Here is a 25,178-nt window from a genome sequence, read left to right as displayed (position 1 = left end):
TTTATTATTTTAAAAATGAACAAATTTAGCATGGGTTTTCTAAGATGTTACATCTTCAATCGATTATAATAGAGAAGTATGGATGACCAGAAGGAACTAAAAGAAACTAAATAACTAAATTGAGTACTACATGTTATATAGGGAAGAAATACCTAGTTTATTGATGTCCATAATATGTGTCCATGAGTTCGGAATATCGGTCTATTTGTATGGTTTTGACTACCGTACTCTGGAAGAGATTTTGTTTGTCCGGAATGTACGTTGTCAGAATTTGGATCGAAAACAACACCTACAATCAAATACTTTGGAATGAATCGTACTTCTCTGGAATGCCCTATTCCGTAAAAAGTTGTTTTTCCAAAACTTGTAAAGTTGGCTATTATTAATAAATTACTCAATTATAAGAGTTAATTTGCTTATTTTCCCTTAATTTATTTTCCAACATGCATTTATTTGGACTTTCCCAACTTCAAATAATTTGTATGCCACATCTCTATATTTCACTACAAGAAATATACCTGTTAGCGGCGACACTATTACCGGCGACAAAGGGCTTTACCGGCGACTTCAGATATAGTCGCCGCTAAAAACCAATGTTGCCGGTAATAGTGTCACCGCTAATGTGTTGCCACCCGAATCCGCACTTTCCCCCTCTATTACATCTGAACCATTCGATGAGATATCCAATCCAATGGGTGGGGTGTCTTATCCTGTCTAACCTAATACCGGCGACATATATGTCACCGCTAAAGGTTAAAAAAGTCGCCGCTAATAGTTCACTAAAAATGACGCGGTACCCTCCCCTCCAGTTTGTCGTCGCTATTAGTTGATTGTCGCCGGTAGAGGGTTAGGTGTCTCCGCTATAGGAGTCGCTGCTATTGCCTCTTGCAGATAAAAAAAACGCATGCAAAAACCCTCCATTCTTCATTCTTCTTTCCGTTTGCTCCCAATTTCCTTCACCATTTTGCCGTTTTTCTCTTCAATTTGCTTCTTCCAAGCAAATTTCTCCCCACATTGTGCCAAGTAAATTTCTCTAGGTGTGGTTAAAGCTTTTGGGACCAATTTCTAACTCCATTTCTTGAAGAAAGGTAAGTTGAATTGGTAATTTCATTTTTAATTTGTATGTTAACTTCGATTTGTAGCTTCATCTAGTGATTGAATGGTAATAAATTGTTCATATTCTTGTTTTTGGTGGTGTTGTTTTGGATTAGAAGTAAGTTATTCAATTTCTTGTTTGTGGTGATTGAATGGCAATTAGTTGTATAACTTCCACTTGTAGTTTAGCCTTTAAGGACATTTGATGATTATTAAAATCTGAATTTGATGACTAAATTGCAATAAATTGTTCAATTTCAGTGATTTTGGTGGTGTTGTTCAGTTTTTCCGGTGAGGGTACTTTCGGGTGAAGACTAGTTTTTCCGGCTACATATCCATTGATTTCCACCACTACAGGTTCTATTATTTCATTTTTTTTGTGAATTTTGTATTTATATGTGAAATTATGTGAAAATTGTCATATGTGAAAATTAGATTGCATATTTCGTATTTGTTAGAATATATGTGAATTTGGTATATATATATATATATATATATATATATATATATATATGTGTGTGTGTGTGTGTGTGTGTGTGTGTGTTTGATGTATATTTGGTATATTAGTATTTGGTAGAAATTATATGTATTTGTTATAAGTAGGATTGTGTGTATGTGAATGTATGTATGTTTGTTGTAAATTTGGTATATGATTGTGAAACTTTTGTATTTGGTATAAATAGGATGTTATTATGTATATATGTGAAATTAAGTGTATTTGGTTTAAGTATGATGTTATTTTGTGTGTATGTGTATGTATTTGTATTTGGTGTATATGTGGTATATGTATGTAAAAGTATGTGAATTTCATCCTCTTATATATTATGTAAAAACTGTATGGTTTTGGTATAAGTAGGATGTTATAATTGAAAAAAAAAATTATTGTTATAATTTGAAAAAAAAAACACAAAAAATAATTATAAAATTTTTTAAAAACTTATATACAAAAACTAGAAAGTTTATAGTTTTTACCCAAGCTAACTCCAAATTAATTAACCAATAAGTTATATAGTTAACTTATAATCTTCAAATTAATTTATAAGGTTATATTTAATGTTCTTATGTATTATGTAAAATTATGTGGTTTTCTTATAAGTAGGATGCTATAATTGAAAAAAAATAAAAATAAATTATTGTTATAATTGGAAAAAAAAAACAGAAAAAAAATTATAAAATTGTGTAAAAACTTATATACAAAACGACTTTTCAACAAAAGATTATTTAGAATAAATAATCTTAACCAAGTTGTAGTATATGTCACAAGGTTTCCGTACATATAAAGAACGCCGAAATCCGAGTTATAACGAAGAAGTTATGACCCGTCGAAGTTTCGCGACAGAACCGACACGACACCGGGAATCATAAATAGTGACTTGACGATAGAGCGGAATTTAGCCTTAGCAATCTAAATGAAAGTCGTAGAATATGTTAAACTAATAATATCGATAAAAGGAATGCCCAAATCTGACTTTGTATGAAGAAGTTATGATTTTTCGAAGTTTCGTACTAGCAGTGTACAGCCCAAAATTCGAATATTAGATCGAGCGGTTTTTAGCCGACACAACCTAAACGAGAATCGAAGATCTCGTTGAGAGTAGCGTAACGATAATAAGATGGGCGAAAACGGATGTCGGATGAAGAAGTTATGAGGATTTAAACGGACCAATCCTGTCCCGGCCCGTTAATAATATAAATTTTAAAATCGTGCCAAAATTAGCCGACGAAGTCTAAACAAAAGTTGTAGAGTACGTTCCCACCTTCGCGTGGAAATAAAGAACGTCGAAAACGGATCTCCTACGCGAAATTTACGAATTTTTAAAGTTTATAATCGAATTTGCGAAGGCTGGTGAGGATTGATGACGTGGCACGTTGTGGGCCGTCGGATGATGATTCAGATCTCGCTTCAGATCATGCCACGAAGCCTCGCCCTACGCCCCGCGTCCGAAGTCTGTACGCCCCACGTAGCCTCGCCCTGATCTACTCCGAGTGTTAGACAGCTGGACCCTCGCTGGCACTCTTATCCGATGACTATGCCCCGCGTAGGTCCGAGGTACGCCCAGCGTACCGAGGCCTCGCAGGGCTATAAAAGGGGGCCGATTATCCTTCATATTTCACACCTTTCTTCACTCTCTCTCTAACTTCTTTCCCTCTCTAAGTGTTCTAAACACCCCCAAACCCTAGGGAAGCCCCGAGGCTCCCGAAGTCCCGACAAAAAGGAGTTCTTCGGTTTCGAAACGCTGCTCCAATTAGGTCCCAGTTTTCGATAAAATTCGCTGTAAGTGTGCTACGCTTACGCAATTTTTAATATAGCTTTCATATAATTATAGGAATGTTATTATGTCCTTAAAATAATTATTTGGGCTATTAAAATGAGTTATATCGAGTATTATTAACACTTAATAATACTCGGACTAATTAATTTGTCGCGGTTATCGTTAAACTAAACCCTAGTGGTATTGGTACTAGGATTTATCGAAGGAATATCGTTTTGAGAGTATCGAAGCGCTGTCCGAGTACTGAGTCACCACCTACTCAGGTGAGTGCATAGTCCCTTTCATCTTACATATAGATATGAAGTATTTTATATAAACTACGTGCTATGTGTGCATATTATCTGAATACTTGCTGTCTATGTTGGATGAACGTTTTATACATGTTTTAAAGGATTTAAACTGTATACGTATTTTATATATACGAATATGTTGGGTATGAGATGGGTAGATGAATGATGAGAGATAGAAGATGACGTGAGTATATATTGGCAGCTATAGACTTAGTGCCTATGGGACGAACACCGGTAGCTATGGACTTAGTACCTGTTCGACGTTGGTAGCTATGGATTTAGTACCTGATGGAAATTGGTAGCTATGGACTTAGTACCTATTAGTTAGACGATGGTAGCTAAGGATTTAGTACCTGTAGGAATTGGTAGCTATGGACTTAGTACCTGTTGAACATTGGTAGCTATGGACTTAGTACCTATTAGATAAAGACTGGTAGCTATGGATTTAGTACCTGATGAATAGACTATAGCAGCTATGGAATTAGTGCTTTGTGAACGAACATTGGCAGCTATGGATTTAGTGCCAGTCCTATAACCCTGGAAGTAAGGGACTTCGGAATAAACAAATGAAGGATAGATGACTCTTAGGTTAAATCCCTAAAGGGTAAAGAAGATAATGGGGATGGGTAATTGGGTTGATTGTTTGATTGAACATAATAATTATATTATTGTGGGTTGAAAACCCTATGTACTCACCAGGTTTCGCAACCTGACCCACTCAGTTTATGTATATCACAGGTGACGAAGTGAAGTGACATTACACTGAGAGATTTAAAAGAGATGTAGATCACTAGTGTAAATCGTTGTAAGTTCTGTTTATGCTTATGTTTCGGTATGAACGATGACATCCCAAACATTTTAAAATGAAATAAATACGTTTCTTCGAAAATGTTTTAATAACGTATTTACCATGTTTTTCTGGGAACAAATTCCGCAACCTTTTTATAAAATGAAGTACTCTGATTTTTATAAAGCATAAACAAAATCGGTCTTTTATGGCTGTGATTTTGGGGATGTCACAGTTGGTATCAGAGCATTAGTTTAAGCGAACTAGGAATATGGATTTATTTCTAGACTTAAACTTAGAATGCTAAGAGATGATTGTGAGGTGTGAGCACTAGCTTATTTTAGGAATGATGCCTAAATTGCTTTTATGTGCTAAATGCTTTGTGCATGATATGTTGTTAATTATTCGGATCTATGGTCTGTTGCCGACAGGATCTGGAAACCTTATGTGTTTAGGATTCTAAACGTATGACTACGATATTAGAACTAGCATGTAAACGTTTCGGGGTGATAAGGATGATTTAAGACGTCAATCCTAAATTAAGATCTAGATTCACCTTATTCGGTGTATAAATCAAAATGGCAAGAACCCGTAGCGGAGCTGGGAATGCAAATGGGAATAGGAATCAACCCTCAGTGGTTCAGCAAATACTTGTTGTAGAAGAAGTTGCGCCTGAGCCAGTCACCATGGCTGGAGTTCAAGCCATGATTCGGGCTATGCTAGCTGAACAAAGGGAAGAAATGAGACAGATGCTCCACGAAAATAGGGACGAACCTACCGTACGTGTTGAACCGATGAATCCAGTTCCCGAGCAATCTGAGGAAGGGAACTACAGCCGCCAAGTGAGTCAAGTAGGGACTCAAGGTGAGCAATGGGATGGCCCAGAAGGGAGAAACAACAAGGATGGGTGGATGTACAAGAATTTCTTGGGTGCGAAACCCCCAAGTCTCTCAGGAAGCCCGAAGCCGGTTGAGATTATGGATTGGATCTCTGAGATGGAGATGGTGTTTGAGAGCTACAACTGTAACAAGAAACAGAAGACTGTCTTCGCTGTAAGACAACTGAAAACTGGAGTCTTGAGCTGGTGGAAGCTATTGGCAGATACGATGCCACGAGGAGAAGCCTTAAGGATGTCGTGGGAAGAGTTTTTGGAACAGTTGAAAATGCCGTACTGCTCAGAGGTAGATCCGATAGACCTAAACAACGAGTTTCAGAACCTGAAGAAAGGGAAGATGAGTGTTGATGAGTATGCCACCGCATTCATCGAGAGGATGAAGCTATTCCCTTAGTTGGTGCCTACTGAACTCTCCAAGATTGATAGGTTTGCTAACGGACTGTCCACTGACTTTGGCCCAATGGTCAAAATGGCAACTACCTTGAAAGCAACTGTTAGCGCAGCTAAGAACATAGACGCCCAGATAAGGGAAAATGGTCTAGAAAAAGATAAGGCAGGAGAGAAGCAAAAGTTTGAGGGATCTTCGAGGTCGAACAAGGAAAGCAAATTCTCAAAACTTGGAGGAGTAGATGGAGGTGAAACAAGATGGTGTGATAAATGCAAGAAGAAGCATGGTGGGAAGTGCAACGAAGAAGTTACTTGTTACAAGTGTGGGTGGACGGGTCACTATTCCAAAGACTGCACACATAATGACAAAGTATGCTACGGATGTGGAGGCAAGGGGCACATGTCCAGAGACTGCCCAAGGAAAAATAAAGCAGCAAGACCAGAAAAGCCACCAAGGCCAAGGGCATTTCACATGATCCTCGACGAAGCAGGGAACCATGCGAGGAATCAAGAATGAGGACTTCTTACCCGAAGATCGGATTATGCAGCAGCCATAGTTTCGTATGATGTAGCCTAGTAGAGGCATGTAATCGTTTCAAGAATTAATATAAAACCTTTGTTTTGTTATCTGATGTGTCGAATGATTGTGTGATTTGCTGCATGGTGACTTGGGAAACTGCGAGACAATACTTGGGACGAGTATGAGTAGGTGTGAATGGTAGTAGAGGCCTATACTACCGGAAGCACAGGACTCACACTTGGATTAGGGAAGGTCACAAGGTTACCAAGAAGCTAGTAATTGATTTCGTTTTATTTAAGTGTGTTGTTACCATCGTTTCGTAATGACTAAGAAGATTGTTGATATTCCGACCCTTATGGTCATATCGAATCGAGTCCGACTACGATGAGTATGTTGTGTGGTTCAGAGAACCAAGTTTGATGTAGCATCCGACTTAAACCAAACGGTTGAAATCAAAGCGATCATTAGAAGTATCGCACTCGTTGTTAAAGAAGTTGGTAGCTAGAAATGCCTAATGTTAAAGTGTGATTATATCACATTAGAACATGAAGGAAGGCATAGTCTGTTTTAGAATTTAACTCTAAGAGACCTAAGTCTAAGTGTTGCAAGATACGATGATAGGTCATTAGAATATGACACATCGATCTATAGTAGTAATAAAAGAACTTATCTCAAGTCTGTATCCAGCAAGGATCGAGATTTTGACTTGAAGGTCATAATTTGGAGTCTAACCTGAGGTAGAGAGCAGGTGCACGATCGAGTACTCTTACAATCAATGAGTTTAAGAGATAGAATTGAAGGAATGTAGAAGTTATAATTATTAACTAGGATGAAGAGATGACGTATGGAGTCATTATACGACCCAGTTTCGTTGATGATTCCGGGACGTAATCATCCTAAGGGGGAGATAATTGTAACGCCCGCAAATCCGGGCTAGTCAAATTAGAGGCAATAGGAGTCGAAAACGACTTTTCGACAAAAGATTATTTAGAATAAATAATCTTAACCAAGTTGTAGTATATGTCACAAGGTTTCCGTACATATAAAGAACGACGAAATCCGAGTTATAACGAAGAAGTTATGACCCCTCGAAGTTTCGCGACAGAACCGGCACGACACCGGGAATCATAAATAGTGAATTTACGATAGAGCGAGATTTAGCCTTAGCAATCTAAACGAAAGTCGTAGAATATGTTAAACTAAGAATATCGATAAAAAGAACGCCCAAATCTGACTTCGTATGAAGAAGTTATGATTTTTCGAAGTTTCGTACTAGCATTGTACAGCCCGAAATTCGAATATTAGATCGAGCGGTTTTTAACCGACACGACCTAAACGAGAATCGAAGATCTCGTTGAGGGTAGCGTAACGAGGAAAAGATGGGCGAAAATGGATGTCGGATGAAGAAGTTATGAGGATTTAAACGGACCAATCCTGTCCCGGCCCGTTAATAATATAAAATTTAAAATCGAGCCAAAATTAGCTGACGAAGTCTAAACGAAAGTTGTAAAGTACGTTCCCACCTTCGCGTGGATATAAAGAACGTCGAAAACGGAGCTCGTACGCGAAAGTTACGAATTTTTAAAGTTTATAATCGAATTTGCGAAGGCTGGTGAGGATTGATGACGTGGCATGTTGTGGGCCGTCGGATGATGATTCAGATCTCGCTTCGGATCATGCCACGAAGCCTCGCACTACGCCCCGCGTCCGAAGTCTGTACGCCCCGCGTACCCTCGCCCTGATCTACTCCGAGTGTTAGACAGCTGGACCCTCGCTGGCACTCTTATCCGATGACTACGCCCCGCGTAGGTCCGAGGTACGCCCAGTGTACCGAGACCTCGCAGGGCTATAAAAGGGGGCCGATTATCCTTCATTTTTCACACCTTTCTTCACTCTCTCTCTCTAACTTCTTTCTCTCTCTAAGTGTTCTAAACACCCCCAAACCCTAGGGAACCTCCCTAGCACCCTAGGGAAGCCCCGAGGCTCCCGGAGTCCCGAGAAAAAGGAGTTTTTTGGTTTCGAAACACTGCTCCAATTAGGTCCCAGTTTTCGATAAAATTCGCTGTAAGTGTGCTACGCTTACGCAATTTTTAATATAGCTTTCATATAATTATAGGAATGTTATTATGTCCTTAAAATAATTATTTGGGCTATTAAAATGAGTTATATCGAGTATTATTAACACTTAATAATACTCGGACTAATTAATTTGTCGCGGTTATCGTTAAACTAAACCCTAGTGGTATTGGTACTAGGATTTATCGAAGGAATATCGTTTTGAGAGTATCGAAGCGCTGTCGGAGTACTGAGTCACCACCTACTCAGGTGAGTGCATAGTCCCTTTCATCTTACACATAGATATGAAGTATTTTATATAAACTACGTGCTATGTGTGCATATTATCTGAATACTTGCTGTCTATGTTGGATGAACGTTTTATACATGTTTTAAAGGATTTAAACTGTGTACGTATTTTATATATACGAATATGTTGGGTATGAGATGGGTAGATGAATGATGAGAGATAGAAGATGACGTGAGTATATATTGGCAGCTATAGACTTAGTGCCTATGGGACGAACACCGGTAGCTATGGACTTAGTACCTGTTAGACGTTGGTAGCTATGGATTTAGTACCTGATGGAAAATGGTAGCTATGGACTTAGTATCTATTAGTTAGACGCTGGTAGCTAAGGATTTAGTACCTGTAGGAATTGGTAGATATGGACTTAGTACCTGTTGAACATTGGTAGCTATGGACTCAGTACCTATTAGATAAAGACTGGTAGCTATGGATTTAGTACCCGATGAATAGACTATAGCAGCTATGGAATTAGTGCTTTATGAACGAACATTGGCAGCTATGGATTTAGTGCCAGTCCTATAACCCTGGAAGTAAGGGACTTCGGAATAAACGAATGAAGGATAGAAGACTCTTAGGTTAAATCCTTAAAGAGTAAAGAAGATAATGGGGATGGGTAATTGGGTTGATTGTTTGATTGAACATAATAATTATATTATTGTAGGTTGAAAACCCTATGTACTCACCAGGTTTTCCAACCTGACCCACTCAGTTTATGTATATCACAGGTGACGAAGTGAAGTGACATTACACTGAGAGATTTAAAAGAGATGTAGATCACTAGTGTAAATCATTGTAAGTTCTGTTTATGCTTATGTTTCGGTATTAACGATGACATCCCAAACATTTTAAAATGAAATAAATACGTTTCTTCGAAAATGTTTTAATAACGTATTTACCATGTTTTTCTGGGAACAAATTCCGCAACCTTTTTATAAAATGAAGTACTCTGATTTTTATAAAGCATAAACAAAATCGGTCTTTTCTGGCCGTGATTTTGGGGTTGTCACAAAAACAATGCTAATTCTGTATACTAAACTCTAAACCCAAAATTATGTTTCAGCAACATCATGTCTATGGATAAAAGTTGGACTACTAATCCATATCGAAACCATCCTGAGTTCCAAGCAGGACTCAAAGCTTTTCTCGAGCAGTCGAAGTCACACCTTGATAGTAATGGTAAAATCAGATGTGCGTGTGAAAAATGTGATAACCGTTACTTCAAGTACCCGACTGCAGTTGAATGCCATATATTTATAAATGTTTTAGTAAGTCGTACAAAATTTGGATCTATCATGATAAATCTTTTATTCCTCCTGTCGTCTTGCGAAGTAACCAAATGGCCGATTTAATCGACGATGTGATGTGGGAGTCGAGAGAAAATGATACCAACCTTGATGAAGGAACCTCGAATACAAGTGGTAGCGGTGTGGATGATGATTTTGCACAATTGTTGGAAGAAATGGAAACTCAATTGTATCCTGGTTGCATCTTTTCTTCCCTTGAGTTTCTAGCAAAGTTAATGCATATCAAGGTGAACAACAAATGGACTGATAGTTCATTTGATCAACTCCTTGAGTTGTTGCAATTAGCATTTCCTAAAGGCAACAAGGTTCCCCTTTAACATTATCTAGCCAAAAAGAAACTAAAGTCTATTGGCCTGGGGTATGAGTCGATACATGTGTGTGAAAACGATTGTTGTCTCTTTTGGAAAGAACATGATTCATTGCAAGTTTGTCCCGTTTGTAAAGAGAGCTGATGGATTGATAAAAATACCAAGGGTAAGAAAGTACCTCATAAGGTGTTACGGTACTTTCCTATGACCCCTAGACTATGAAGTTTATATTGTTCAAGGCACATTGCCAAAAATATGATTTGGCATAGTACCAGACGTTCAGAAGATTGTGTGATGCTTCATCCTGTTAATGGGGAACATTGGTAAGATTTTGATAAAAAATACCCCGACTTCTCGAGTGAACCCTGTAACGTACGCCTAGGTCTTTTAGCTGACGGTTTCAATCCATTTGGAAACATGTGTAATCCACATAGCACATGGCTGGTCATACTCACGACATACAATCTGCCACCCTGGCTTTGTATGAAAGAGTCATCATTCATGTTGACTTTGTTGATTCTAGGCCCTAAAGCTCCTGTCAAGGATTTGGATGTTTTCCTTAGACCGTTGGTGGAAGAGCTTAAACATTTGTGGAACTCAGGAGTATGTATTAAAGATGCGGCAACAAACACATTCTTCATGATGAGAGCTATGTTTCTGTGGACAATAAACAATTGGCCAGCTTGTAGTAGTCTATCAGGTTGGAGTGGGAAAGGGTATAGAGCATGTGCTACCTACAATGAAAACACTCCTTCGTACCGTGTAACAAACAAAGTTATATATATCGGTGATCGTCGTTTCCTAGATGATAATGTAACGCCCGCAAATCCGGGCTAGTCAAATTAGAGGCAATAGGGGTCGAAAACGACTTTTCGACAAAATATTATTTAGAATAAATAATCTTAACCAAGTTTTAGAGTATGTTACAAGGTTTCCGTACATATAAAGAATGCCGAAATCCGAGTTATAACAAAGAAGTTATGACCCGTCGAAGTTTCGCGTCAGAACCTGCACGGTACCGGGAAGCGTAAATAGTGAATTTAGGATAGAGCTTCTTTTAGCCTTAGTAATCTAAATGAAAGTCGTAGAATATGTTAACCTAAGAGCGTCCATAAAAAGAACGCCCAAATCTGACTTCTTATGAGGAAGTTATGATTTTTCGAAGTTTCGGCTTAGCGGTGTACAGTCCGAAGTTCGAGTATTAGATCGAGTGGTTTTTAGCCGACACAACCTAAATGAGAATCGAAGATCTCGTTATTAGTAGCGTAACGATAAAAAGACAGATGAAAATGGACATCGGATAAAGAAGTTATGAGAATTTAACGGACCAATCCTGTCCTGGCCTGTTAAAAATATAACTTAAAAAATAAAGTCAAAATTAGCTGACGGAGTCTAAACGAAAGTTGTGGAGTACGTCTCCACCTACGCGTGGATATAAATAACGTCAAAAACGGAGTTCGTATGAACGAGTTACAAATTATAATAGCATATTTACGTATTAAAATAAAGTATAAATCATATATACGTACACATATATATACATATGTATATATCATTAGAAAGGTATCGACGATGCGGTCATTATAAGACTAATGTTGAGTTCTTTCGACATTAGTTTAGTGCAAATATCATTAAATCTATTTAAAATAGTATTATAAAGGGGTGTTTAGTTGTTTATATAACTATAAGGTCATTAAGTAATTATGGAGGGTAGTTTTTGTAAATTCAATTACTATAAATAAGAGGCTTGGGCTCTCATATTTCTTGCACCATTCTCTTGATTCAAGAGTCTTTCTCTCCTTATCCCCCGAGCATTTCGGTCCCTCGTGATTTGACTTCTCTTTCTGTAGTTTTAGTATAGTAAGGTGAGCGCTGAAGCGCTGCACGAATCTTTCTTAGAAAGATTCAGCGACGAAGTTCTGCCCCTGCAGAGCCCGACTCCTAGCTAAAATTCCCTTGTAAGTAAGTTATGCTTACCCTATTTTAAATATAGTTTATATTTAAAATTAGTATTGTTATTATAAATTTATAATAAATATTTTGAGCTATTATTATGATTTATATAAGTGTCGTTATAATATCTTTTTCACTACTCGCGGTACGGGGAATCTGGTTTAAAGGGCCGCATAGGGTTGTTGGATTTCAGAAGTGCTATACGCCAAAATGGTCCTGCCCTCCGGTGTTTTATGTCTGACCTCTGTCTATACATATTGGTTCGAAAGTATTGTTTAAACGCTTATATAATAATAATAATAATAATAATAATAATAATAATAATAATAATAATAATAATCATAATAATAATAAGACTAATAATTAGTCACGGTAATATTAGACTAAAATCTAGTGGTGATAATACTAGGTTTCGTCAAAGGAAATTATTTTAAAGTAAACGAACCGCTGTCCGAGTACCGAGTCACCACCTTCTCAAGTGAGTGCATAGTTACTTTTAGCTTACACATAGATATGAAGTATTTTATATAAATTACCTGCTATGTGTGCATATTATCTGAATACTTGCTATCTATGCTGGATGAACGTTTTATACATGTTTTCAATGATTTAAACTGTATATGTATTTTATATCTACAAAATGTGTTGTGTAAAACATGGGTAGATGTAATAGTTGCTGTGTGACAAAATAAAATAATGAGAGGCCTCGTTATAGATGTTAATGATGATCCAGTCATCTAGCGAAGTATAGATGACGACCACAGACTATTCTAGACAGTCCAGTGGAATACTAGCAGACTCGCAACCTTTAGGTGTTTATTCGAACTGTGTGTTTATTTGAACTGTGTGCTCACCAGATGTACTCCATCCCCCACATGGTTTCCTTAAGGACATTTACAGCTGAGGAATCCCCTTAGCAGTAGTGTCCATCCCGATGATAGTCCTTAGACTAGGTCCCTTGTGTTAGATGTCTTAGGGACGTAAAGTGAGGATAACGGGAATGGGTAATCGGGTTTGTTTGGTTTGATAAAGTTAATAAACTTATTTATTGTGGGTTGAAAACCCTATGTGCTCACTAGGCTCCCAAGCCTGACCCACTCAGTTTCTTGTATTACAGGTAGTGGCGCATGAGCATAGATGTGATGTCTTGGGATGAGAGATTAACGGATTTTAGGCCTGTAAATACGGAATAATGTAGTAAGGCCTATGTTGTATTGTTTATACTTATGTACTGCATCGAACATGACATCCCGAGTCTTTTTAATGAAATACATTTCTACGGAAATGCTTTTGATAAATCTTTATCATAATATTGTTTTGGGACAAATTCCGCAACTCTTTTATTAAAAGATTACTCTGATTTTGAAATAAAGTATAAACAAAACCGGTCTTTTTCTGGCCGTGATTTTGGGGATATCATAGATAATGATCCTTTAAGAAAGAGGTTGGACTTTAACGGGATGGAAGAGACATGACCCACTCCGAGACACTTTAGTAATGATGACATACAAGAGCAACTAGGTCGCCTACTAACTCGTAAACCAGGTAAACATGCTGAGCGTGGAGGCGGGGAGCCAAAGAGGCAAGATTATTAGTTGAACTGGTCGAAACAAAGCATTTTCTACGAACTCAAGTATTGGTCTTCTCTACAGTTGAAACACAACATAGATCTCATGCATGTCTAGAAAAATGTGGACGAGAGTTTGTTAGGTACTCCACTAATAAACGATAAAAGCAAAGACACATCAAATGCACGAGAGGACTTGAGAATTCTAAACATTCAGAGAAATGAATGGTTGCAAAAAAATGGTGACAAGTTTCATAGACCCCAAGCAAGATACTCTTTCACCAAATCTACTCGACAACTCTTTTGTCAGTTTATAAAAGAGGTTAGACTGCCGGATGGGTTTGGTTCTAACATCAGTAAGAAAGTGAACGATACCAATACTAACATTATTGGGTTGAAATCGCATGACCACCACATTCTTATGCAACATTTAATACTGATTGGAGTAAGAGGGTTGTTAGACAAAGATACGTATACACCTATTGTAGACCTTCGTACGTTTTTCAAGCAACTTTTTTCCAGAACGCTGAAGGTGGAGGATATGAGGAAAGCAAAAGTAGACATTATTGCAATCATGTGCAAGTTAGAATTGATTTATCCTCCAACGTTTTTTGACATTATGGTTCATTTAGTTTTGCATTTACCTGATGAAGCGATTGTCGGAGGCCCTGTATGTATGAGATGGATGTATCCTTTCGAAAGGTACATGAAAAGACTAAAAAAACTATGTCAGAAACAAGGCGAAGTCGGAAGGTTCTATAGCTGAGGGTTATGTTGCTGAAGAAGCTTTATTATTTTGTTCGATGTACCTTCAAGATGTAATGAATCGTCCGGAAAGAAATGTAGATGTTGTCATTGAAAAAAACAAAGTTTTGGATGTTTGAGTCTTAATGTCGACCGGCCAGCACAACTCAAATCAAAACTCTTAATTTAACAGAAATGCATAACATGGAATGGTTTGTATTGAATAGCTGTGAAGAAGTCAGACAGTATATCAAGTAATTAATCTTATCTCTAACTTTCATCCTTAATTTTTTTTATCTTTTTAAATCTATATATTTTGGTAATCAACATAGGAAATTCAAATCTGAGCATCCCCAAAGTGATGAAAAGAGAGAATGACGTAATTGGTTTCGTGAAAAGGTAATATAAATTAATAAACAAATTTGTTTCATTGATCTATTGAATACATAATACATATTAATTTATAATTTCTAGGTTCATCAAATGAAAATAGAAAACTCTCCAGAATTCCACAAAGAGTTGTCGGCTCTTGCAATGGGTCCGCAAATGAACGCTTATTCTTACACCGCATGCATAGTCAATGGTGTTAGGTTTATGGTACTTAGTCGTGACACACAACGTACAACACAAAACTCTGGGGTTTTTGCAGTGCGTGAGAAAGGCGAGAAATATTATGGCTAGTTAGAAGAGATTATAGAGTTGAGGTATACACATGATTATTCAACTATACTATTTCGTTGCAAGTGGTTTGATACTCGAACAGGAGTTATTTCTAGTGATAATTTCACCAGTATCGACACACAATGCGAAGCATACAAAGATGATCAACTCATATATGCTTCACAAGCCAAACAAGTGTTCTACATCAGAGAGCCAAACAATAACCATCGGTGTGTTGTCGAGCATTTTAATCATCGAAGTATTTGGGATCTACCATCGAACAATGACATTATTTAAAATGTTGACAATGTCTTACACGAAAATGTAGACAATGTCGATGTACTTCAAAATATCTCTTCATCCAATGCTCCACTTTTTATCAATTTCAACATGTACTTTCAAAACATTCCTAGAGTCATTGTTGATGTAGAAAGTGCAACTGAAGTTCGTCCGCCAACTGGTAGAGTCAATGATGTTTCTAATTGCGAGACTGATTACGATGAGACCGATTCTGATTATGACACCGAAGAAGACACTGAAGGATATGAGGAAGATTCAGATTAGAATAGTTCTTATGTAATGTGTATTTGTAATATGTGTTTGTAATATGAACTTTATTTTTATTTTGTAATATGTGTTTGTAATATATGTTTGTAATATGTGTTTGTATATCTTATAGTTTTTCAGGAAATGATGAGCATATGGATTTTGTTTATGTATACCATGGCTGCTGTCATGGGTTGTGGACATGGGGGAGACGGAGCTGAGGACCCACCTATCCCAGGTGGTAGAGGTGCTGGTCAACATGAACAAGACGGTAAATATTATTATGAATTTTTATTTTATATTTTTGTTCAATTATTATAAATTAAATATCGTTTCTAATAATTTTTAATTATATTTATAGTTGAGGAACGTGCCCGAAGGAAAGTTCGAGGCAAAGCAAAAACATAAAACTTGAAAAAGCAATCTTACGGAACCAGGGGAAACCAATTAGCTTGTAATATGATAGTGATATCACATTTGATCCCGTCGGAGAGCCAAAAGACATGTTTTCCCGAGAAGCTGGAAAAACAATGTGGCAGATGGTCCCGTTTGAAAAATGGACTTGGAAAAAAGTTTCCCCTTCAATACACGGTACCGTATTACAACATTTAGCGGTAATTATTTATTTAAATATATTTTATATGGTTAACTATAATTTTTTTTAAACTTTTTTTTGTAGGCAAAGTTTGATTTGGATCAGATGTACCAGGATGTACAAGCTAATCTGTTGACAGAGAGTTTCAAGCAGCTTTGTTAAAAGGTTATCGAGAACGTAAAGCTGACGCAAAAGAATATTTTATGTTAGTTGGAGGGTATGATGATATCCCGGGAGCATTAGCCAATCCTCCGGAAGGTATGATAGTTAATAACTAGGCGAAGGCAGTTGAGTATTTTCAAACGGACGAACACAAAATTGCATCAGAAAGAAACAAAAAAGTTCGTGAAATGCAAACAAGTGTGAATCGTGGGGGTTCGAGCTTGTTTAGCAGTACTTGCTGTAAGAAGGTAGCATACGATACATGTAATTATTTATTTAAAATATAATCTAATATTTAAAGTTAAACAGAACCTTAAGAGAGTGGAAACGTTTCGCAAAACTCATACCGATAAGAATGGTGTATTTGTTACTGCTGAGGCGGAACAACAATATGTAAGTATTTAATTATAATTGTATCATATAATTAAATGTTTATTTATACTAAATTATTACTCACTTTTGGGAGTTAAAGAATTGGTTAGTTGAAGAGCAATTAAAACAAACTCAAGGTGAAAGTGATTTAACTCTCGCTCAAGAAAGAGTTGCATTCGAGAAAGTATTAGGAGAGCGATGTGGCCATATTAGAGGCATTGGCCGTAAACCTTCTGCTCTCCCGCTGATTTCACAGCCTTTGCAACCATCACAACAAGCATCACAGCCATGACAAGTAAAACAATCTACTTTGGTTTTTGTCCCAAGTGCAAGAAATAGCAATGTACTTTGGTTTTCTATCTTAGTTTAAAAATAACAATCTACTTTAGCATCGTAAAATGCATATTGAATTGGTAATTTTGGTTTTGTGGTGATTATTTGCTAAAATTTTTGGTAATTTGGTTTTTGGCCCAAGTGCAAGAAATAGCAATGTACTTTGGTTTTCTATCTTAGTTTAAAAATAGCAATCTACTTTAGCATTGTAAAATGCATGTTGAATTGGTAATTTTGGTTTAGTGGTGATTATTTGCTAAAAAGTTTGGTAATTTGGTTTTTGTCCCAAGTGCAAGAAATAGAAATGTACTTTGGTTTTCTATCTTAGTTTAAAAATAGCAATCTACTTTAGCATCGTAAAATGCATGTGGAATTGGTAATTTTTGTTTTGTGGTGATTATTTGCTAAAAAGTTTGGTAGTTGGGTTTTTGTCCCAAGTGCAAGAAATAACAATGTACTTTGGTTTTCTATCTTAGTTTAAAAATAGCAATGTATTTTGATAGTTTTTGTTTATGTTTGACAATCTAAGTTATAAGTTTATATATATATATATATATATATATATATATATATATATATATTGTTATTAATTATGTAGTTGGAAAATTTTCGTGCAATGCTCCGTGACCCGGCATGTAGGGATGAGCTTTATTCGTTTTTTCAATCCCACAATAATGAAGGAAACGATAGGAACGAAGATGGTTGTATGTAAGGATGCGTTTTATTTGCATATGTTGTCATGCTTTGCTACTTGGTAGATTGTAAAAATTTGATTGTTTTGGTACTCGGATATTATGACTTTTGATATTTAATTGTAATCGGTTGTTTGTTTGTAATTTGTATTGCACTATTATGTTTGATATTTAATCGGATGTTTATTAATATTTAATTTGTAATTAGCGTCGACACTATTATTTTTGATATTTAATCGAATATTGTTATTACCGGCGACATTATCACCGCCAACCAAAATCATTTATTAAAAAAAAAATGAAAACTGTTATTACCGGCGATAAGTGTTATTACCGGCGATAAGTGTTATTATCGGCGACGTACTTATTAGCGGCGACACAACTCATTACCAGCGACATACTTATTAGCGGCAACTTTTCTCATTAGCGGCGACATAGTGATAAATAGCGACGAAGCAGTAGTGACGACTCAGTACCGGCGACTTTTGGAACTTTTACCGGCGACTTTTGTCGCCGGTAATAGTCTTTTTCCTTGTAGTGTTTAGACATATATATATAGTTGATGAAGAATATATATTTATTTGGATAATATGAGAAGTTGATTAAGGTTTTCTTGAGAAATTTCATAATCTTTCGAGGTAATAGGATTCAGCAGAATACGACCATAAGTTAAATGTGTACACTTTATATGACTTATATTATATGTTCAGTTCACATTTCAAAATGTGGAAGTCTTTAGTAGACGTTTCAACTTGCATGAACAAATAGTAACACAAAATTGATATCGACAGTTTTAAATTCAGACAAATTAAAGTTTTGTTTGTTATGATTAATTATCTCTTGTCATCAAATGAGAATAGTTTTAAATGCTTGTAAATGTGAACAGAACAAATGGTTACACAAATTTCTAACAGGTTAAAAGTATGTACTATGTACTAATGACGTATTTATTGTAGTTCAATTCCTTACGAGACGGTAATCTTAAGAGTCAAAAGTCTGGCTGTATTAATATATAGTCAATTTGTTAGGTAAGATGATGTTGTCAACATAAGAATGAGTATATAAATTTTACATGGTTTTAACGAACATCTTAGGTTTGATCAACTAGTTTGTTAATTAACTTAGTATGCCTCAGGTAATTTCCATTTTGTTGCAAATGGCACTTCCATTGTACTTCATATCTTTTCTTTGCCTCCAACTTATTCTTTTATACGCATGCACAAACGCAGGAGATAAAGGTGAAAGTCAGCATGCATTGTCAAAAATGCAGGAAGGAGGTAATGAAGACCGTCACTAAATTATCTGGTGTTGATGAGGTATCGGTGGATTTACAGAAGGAGATGTTAGTTGTGATTGGGGATGTTGACCCTGTTTGCGTCGCAACTAGCTTGAGAAAGAAACGGAAGGTTGCTAATATTGTAAGTGTTGGTCCATACAAAAAGAAGGATAAGGAAGTCAATAAACCTGTTGGATTTCCAATGATGTATTGTAACACTCCCTGTTATGATGGATATGGACGTTTCGTATATGGGTATCCGCCAACCCATGATGCTGGAGGTTGCAACATTCTCTAGATGCTCTTGTACAATAGCACTTTCTAAACATTGTCATGGATTTTAGGTGTAATAATTGTTTATTAATTAATAATTTGCTTTACGCTTGCTGATATTAATCAGATGTATATGGTTTATGTGTTAAAAGCTTTTTATTATAAACTTAGGAGGTCAAACACAATAAGCTTTTTATTATAAACTTAGGAGGTCAAACACAATGAAAAAAAATGCTGTATAATTTAAATAAAGTTTCTTTAAGAGACAGAAATAATTACTACCACTAAAAACAACACTAGCAAAGTGCTAGGAGAATGAAGAACATCAAACGCCAGTTTCAAATGTTTGATGTGAGGATTAGACCAATTATATGCCGATCTAAGACAACTATAAATTCATAAGAAAGAAACCGATTACATCTTCTCGGCAATTGGAGGACGATTCTTCAATTCTTTGTGATGGGTGATGAGATTCATGTTATCCAAACAGACTAAATCGTAGTAGGTACTAATCGCAACATATAAATGTGACTGAGAAACGAGAGACAACAATAAGAAACGAGGAAGCCAAACATAGAATGATGAGGAAGTTAATCTGACAGTCTGAGGAGAATATGATTAACAAACGAGACACGACAATAAGTCAAGTTTCAAGCAATCATGAGTAAGCCAAGTCTCCAGCGAGCATCCAAGTGCAATTGCACAAAAGCTGATCTCGAAAATATCCAAAGTTAGAAGGCACACGGATAGACATGTATCTCTCAATCCATAGGCTAAATATAAATTACCCTTAATAATTGTATTTTCACTTACCATACCCCTTTAATTATCTGTCTGTCCATAGGCTAAATATAAATTAGCCATTAATAATTGTATTTTCACTTACCATACCCCTTTAATAATTATTTGATAGGTAGACGGCAAAATTCAATATTTATAATTAATCAATCATTGTTTGGGAGTTTGTAAAAGTAATTATTAATAATTAATAGTTAAGTTTTTTAAATAGATTAATATATCTTTACTATCTTATAAACCAAATCTACTATTTCTAAAAATAGATTGAATAAAATAATAATATTTTTTTAAAACGTCCAAATCATTAAGCTAATTGTACAACTAATCATTAATAAAATAATATTAAAATTTAAACAAACTTCTATAAATCTTCTTTTCCAAGGTTTTGACCAGATCTTTTTTAATCAAAATAAATACTCAACACCCTATAATTTGGTCATTTCATGAATTTTCTTTATTTTTAATATGACATGTTTCCTAAAACAAACTAATGATTGAATTGAAAATAATTATTCTCCATCGAAAATAAATTAATTGTCGAAACAAACTATTTGTCGCCCGCCGCTTTACGCCGGTAACGACTAGTATATATATATATATATATATATATATATATATATATATATATATATATATATATTATTTTAATTATTACCTTAGTATTTCCAGCTAATGATTATTACTTATTAATTATTGTATTAATATAATTATTATATTATTAGTTCCAATTAATATTTAATATTTAAACGTGTTGCTTTAATTTTTTTAGTAAACGGTTCTAATCGTTTACAATATTATTTTATTAGTTCTGATTTTTTTTACGTCCAACGTTAAACTTTTGTCTCACATATTCATAGATGTGATGGTTTTTTTTATTAGTGGCATAATAATGGCCCATGCAACCATTTGATTCTTGTCTTTACATTGAGTTATATGTTAATAAATATTATAAATTGTAAACAATTAAAATTTATATTATAAATTTTAACATAGTTAATATATTCATGAAAATAATAATAATAATAAGAGTTGGATGTCACAAATAAAATATTTTACATTTATATAGATATCGATGTTTTAAAATTAAATAAAATATTTTAATATGATGTAATTTGAAAATTATTATTTGAAGGTTATAAATCATTTAAATTGTTAGAAATGTAAAATAATAGTATGGGTATTACATTTCTAACACCCAAAAAAAGTAAAATGATTATGTAATAATTATGACAATTTCAGGAAAAAATTGATCTAATGATTGCGGGTATGGTTAGACTAAAAAGGGGGTGTGGATAGTCTATCCCAATAAATTAACCAAACACAATTTGATCCTATGGTGTATGTATATTTGCCATGAATTCCAACAAACACATCATGCGGATCGCCAACTCACACGAATAACCAATGATGACTTTTTATATCAATTTATTTAACCTAAAGATGAATTTACTTTTTAACATTTTCTCCTTCATTTTTTTCAAATTCTGATTTTACACTCCATTGTTAAAGTGATTACTATAGAAAGACTTAACTGTAGCTTGGTCCTTGTGGTTATCAAAAAAATATAGATGGAGTCAAAAAAAATTTCAACTTGCACCACTAGTCCAAAATCAATTCTTTTTTGTGGATATGGTCTTTATCAAACTTAAAAAGACTATTATACCCTTTTAATTTTTTTTTACATTTATTTTTATATTTATGTGTTTATTTTAGTTTTTTTAACTATTAGAAAATAAGAAAAAAATCCTACCTTATCCTTATTCCACCACATCCATCTCTCTACATCTCTCTCTCTCTCCCTCTCTCTCTCTCTCTCACACACACACACACACACACTAACTCACAGACCTCCTTCATCTACACATCATCTTCCCCAAACGTCCTAAAACCAGTGAACAAAAAACAGAATTAAGCTATAGAAACCCATTTTCTTCTTCTTCAATTAGGTTTACAAACCTAAAGCTTGAAACCCCTTGAACCCAAAAGAAAAATGATTTAAATATACCTAATACAGAGATTCCAGAGAATCAGAAGTCTCCCACTGGAGCTCTTTTTGGCTGGTGGTCGATGGTAAGGGTGTCCACCTAAAGTTCGTCAAGTTCATTGATTTTAGCAAATGAGCATAGACACACATACACTTTTTTCAAATTTCAGTGGATCAACACACACACACAATTGCCTTCATCGTCATAGGTTCATTGGGATTTCCAAAAGATTTGTGATTTATAAGATGGATCCCATAAAGAAGTGGTATGTAGTGATGGATTTAACCCTAACTATGTGTGATTTCCAGTAAGATGTAGACATCAGGAAAATGAAGATGAAACATGTAAAATCAAAACTGAAATTCAGTTTCAGATGAGATAAGTGAGATCGAAGGCGACAACAATGAAGGATAACATGGATTAGGATCTGTTGAACTCCCTGAAACCATCGAACATTCTTTTCTTAATTTTTCCCATTGTGACCTAGCCGCCGATGAACTCTCTGTCTCTTTTCTTCTTTCTAATCGCAATCTCTAAATAAAAAATGAGTTGTTACATTTCTTTGATTTTTCGTTGTCATGAAGATACATAGGAAGAAGCTTGTCATGGGATCAGGAACGGGGATACAAGAGTGGTTGTTATTTTATTTATCAATGGAGGGAAGGGGTGAGAAGAAGATGATAAGTGCATGGGTTAACTTTTTTTGGCAGAGAGAGAGAGAGAAAGAGAGAGAGAGAGAGAGAGATACGGTGGTATGGGATTTTTTTAATTTTTCGAATATTAGGAAAACATAAAAATAATGTAAAAAAGAAATTAGAAGGGAAAAAAAGTTTTTTCATATTAAACAGGGACCATATCCACAAAAAACATTCGATTTTGGACCAATGGTGGAAGTGGAAAAGATTTTGGACTCTATCCATATTTTTTTCATAACCACAGGGTCCAAATTTGCAGTTTAGTCCTATAGAAAGCTCCTCCCATTTTCCGGCATCAAACACCACCATGGAACTCTATTCAGTTGAATGCCATCTACCACTTCCTGTCACCACCGCACCACCACCATTGTTATGCAGTCTTTGCTTCGTCGACAACGGAACTGCTTCGTTACCATTGTTACCTCAGTAATACTTCCCTCTCAAAACTTAAGTATCTCTGCACCGATAGTCCGACATTGCGTCATTACCGATGCTTCTACTTTCACAATATACAAAGGTAGATCCATCGAAATCAAGTACGTTTACTTTGATATTTTTGACATGTCTTTTATTTGTTACGGTTTAATGATTGAAACCAAAATTATAGCTAGTTGAAGTGAACCAATATTCGAAGGTCTGATTAGAGTTTGGGTATGCGTTATGTTTGGCTTTGTTGTTTTTGCAACATTTTTGTTTGAATATCATAAATTGGTTTGGCATTTGATGTTCATATTTGGGTTTTTTTCTTATTCTGGGATTTTAAGGTCAGATATACATATTGTGCATAATCATATTACCTCAGTTTTCCTTTGAATAATCTTTTTTTTGATTATGTTATTCATATTGTGAAGGTTATTTGGTTATCGTTTTGAACCAATGCAACTGTTGAGATGTTTGGTTTAAGGATGTTACCCTACATCAAGTTGGACCCCAATTGAAGATTTGTATTTTAATATTTTAGTGGTAAAGATTTGTATTTTTTTATCATGAAGAATGCATTTTTGTTTCTAGAAAAGAAGTTATTTTTGTATCTGAAAGACCCTAACTTTTGTATTTTTGAAAGATCCAAACTTTCATACTTCACAATATTATTACTCCAAAACATGCTACTTGCATATTCATAAAAGCAATATTTTACATTGATAAAGAGATTACAAACTACTGGATACAAACCGACTATTACAAAGTGTTATATATTACATAACTACCCAGGATATTGTAATTTATACAAACATAAACTGGAGTACAAAAGTACTATTACAAACTATTCTAAATCTTTCAACAATATGTGATCATACTAGTTACTTATCACCTGCAATTGTTAAACATTGATAGGGTAAGCGGTGACGCTTAGTGAGTTCAATAATAGATATAATATAACGTTATGCCATATATATACTTCAATATGGCAGAAGCAAAGAGGAACAACAAAGACATATGTGAAATCATGTGACAAGCATTCATATCAATCAAAGACTTTATTCAAAGATATACTTTTCAATGCTTGATATACATCAATAAGACTTTGGCCCAAATGGCATAGAAGACATGCAATTTCTGATTAACATCTTATTAGGACTAGTTTTGTGTTGCGTCTTTAGGCTCGTTAGCTAGTCCAAGTTTTGTCTCCGGTATGGGCCTGTCCATCCGTGAGTTTTGTTTAGGGTTTATTATAAATAGATGCTTGCATGCATTCTAGAAAGTAACAATTAGATAAGTATTTTCAAGCGTGTTCATCGTTCTGATTTTGTAACCCTAGTATCCTTTACAGCGGAAGTTCTTAGTCGAGCTCTGCTAAGGATTGAGTAATCTAATCATTCGACTCATTCAGATCCATACTTGTGTTTTGTTTCACTGTTTTTTTACGTTCATTATTTACCTGTTACAAAGATCTAATCGATCAAAGAGTTTTTATAACTCATCAATTGTTATCAGAGCAGGAGGTTGTGTAATTCATACACATCTTTTCTGTGAAAGAAACGATTAGGGTTATTCCGCATTAACTGATATTTGTTGACCCGTCATTCCATAATTGACGTAACTCAACATTTATTTGTTTTGCCCTAATGTTACATATTACAAGTCTAATCTTTCAAACAAGTTAAACGATCAAGCATGGACGAGTCTCAATCTAATCCTATCAACATCTCAAACAACATTGGATCAACGACAAAGATTCCTATTCTTTACACCCAGGATTACGAAGTTTGGGCGCATCATTTTGAAGACTATGTCATTGGATCTGAAGATAATGGGTATCTTATTTGGGAAGCAATTGTGTCTGGACCATTTGCTCACTCAGG

Source organism: Lactuca serriola, chromosome 9 (genome assembly GCF_051521515.1).
Source record: "Lactuca serriola cultivar US96UC23 chromosome 9, Lser_US96UC23_V15, whole genome shotgun sequence".
Taxonomy (NCBI): domain Eukaryota; kingdom Viridiplantae; phylum Streptophyta; class Magnoliopsida; order Asterales; family Asteraceae; genus Lactuca; species Lactuca serriola.
This window is presented reverse-complemented; position numbering follows the sequence as displayed.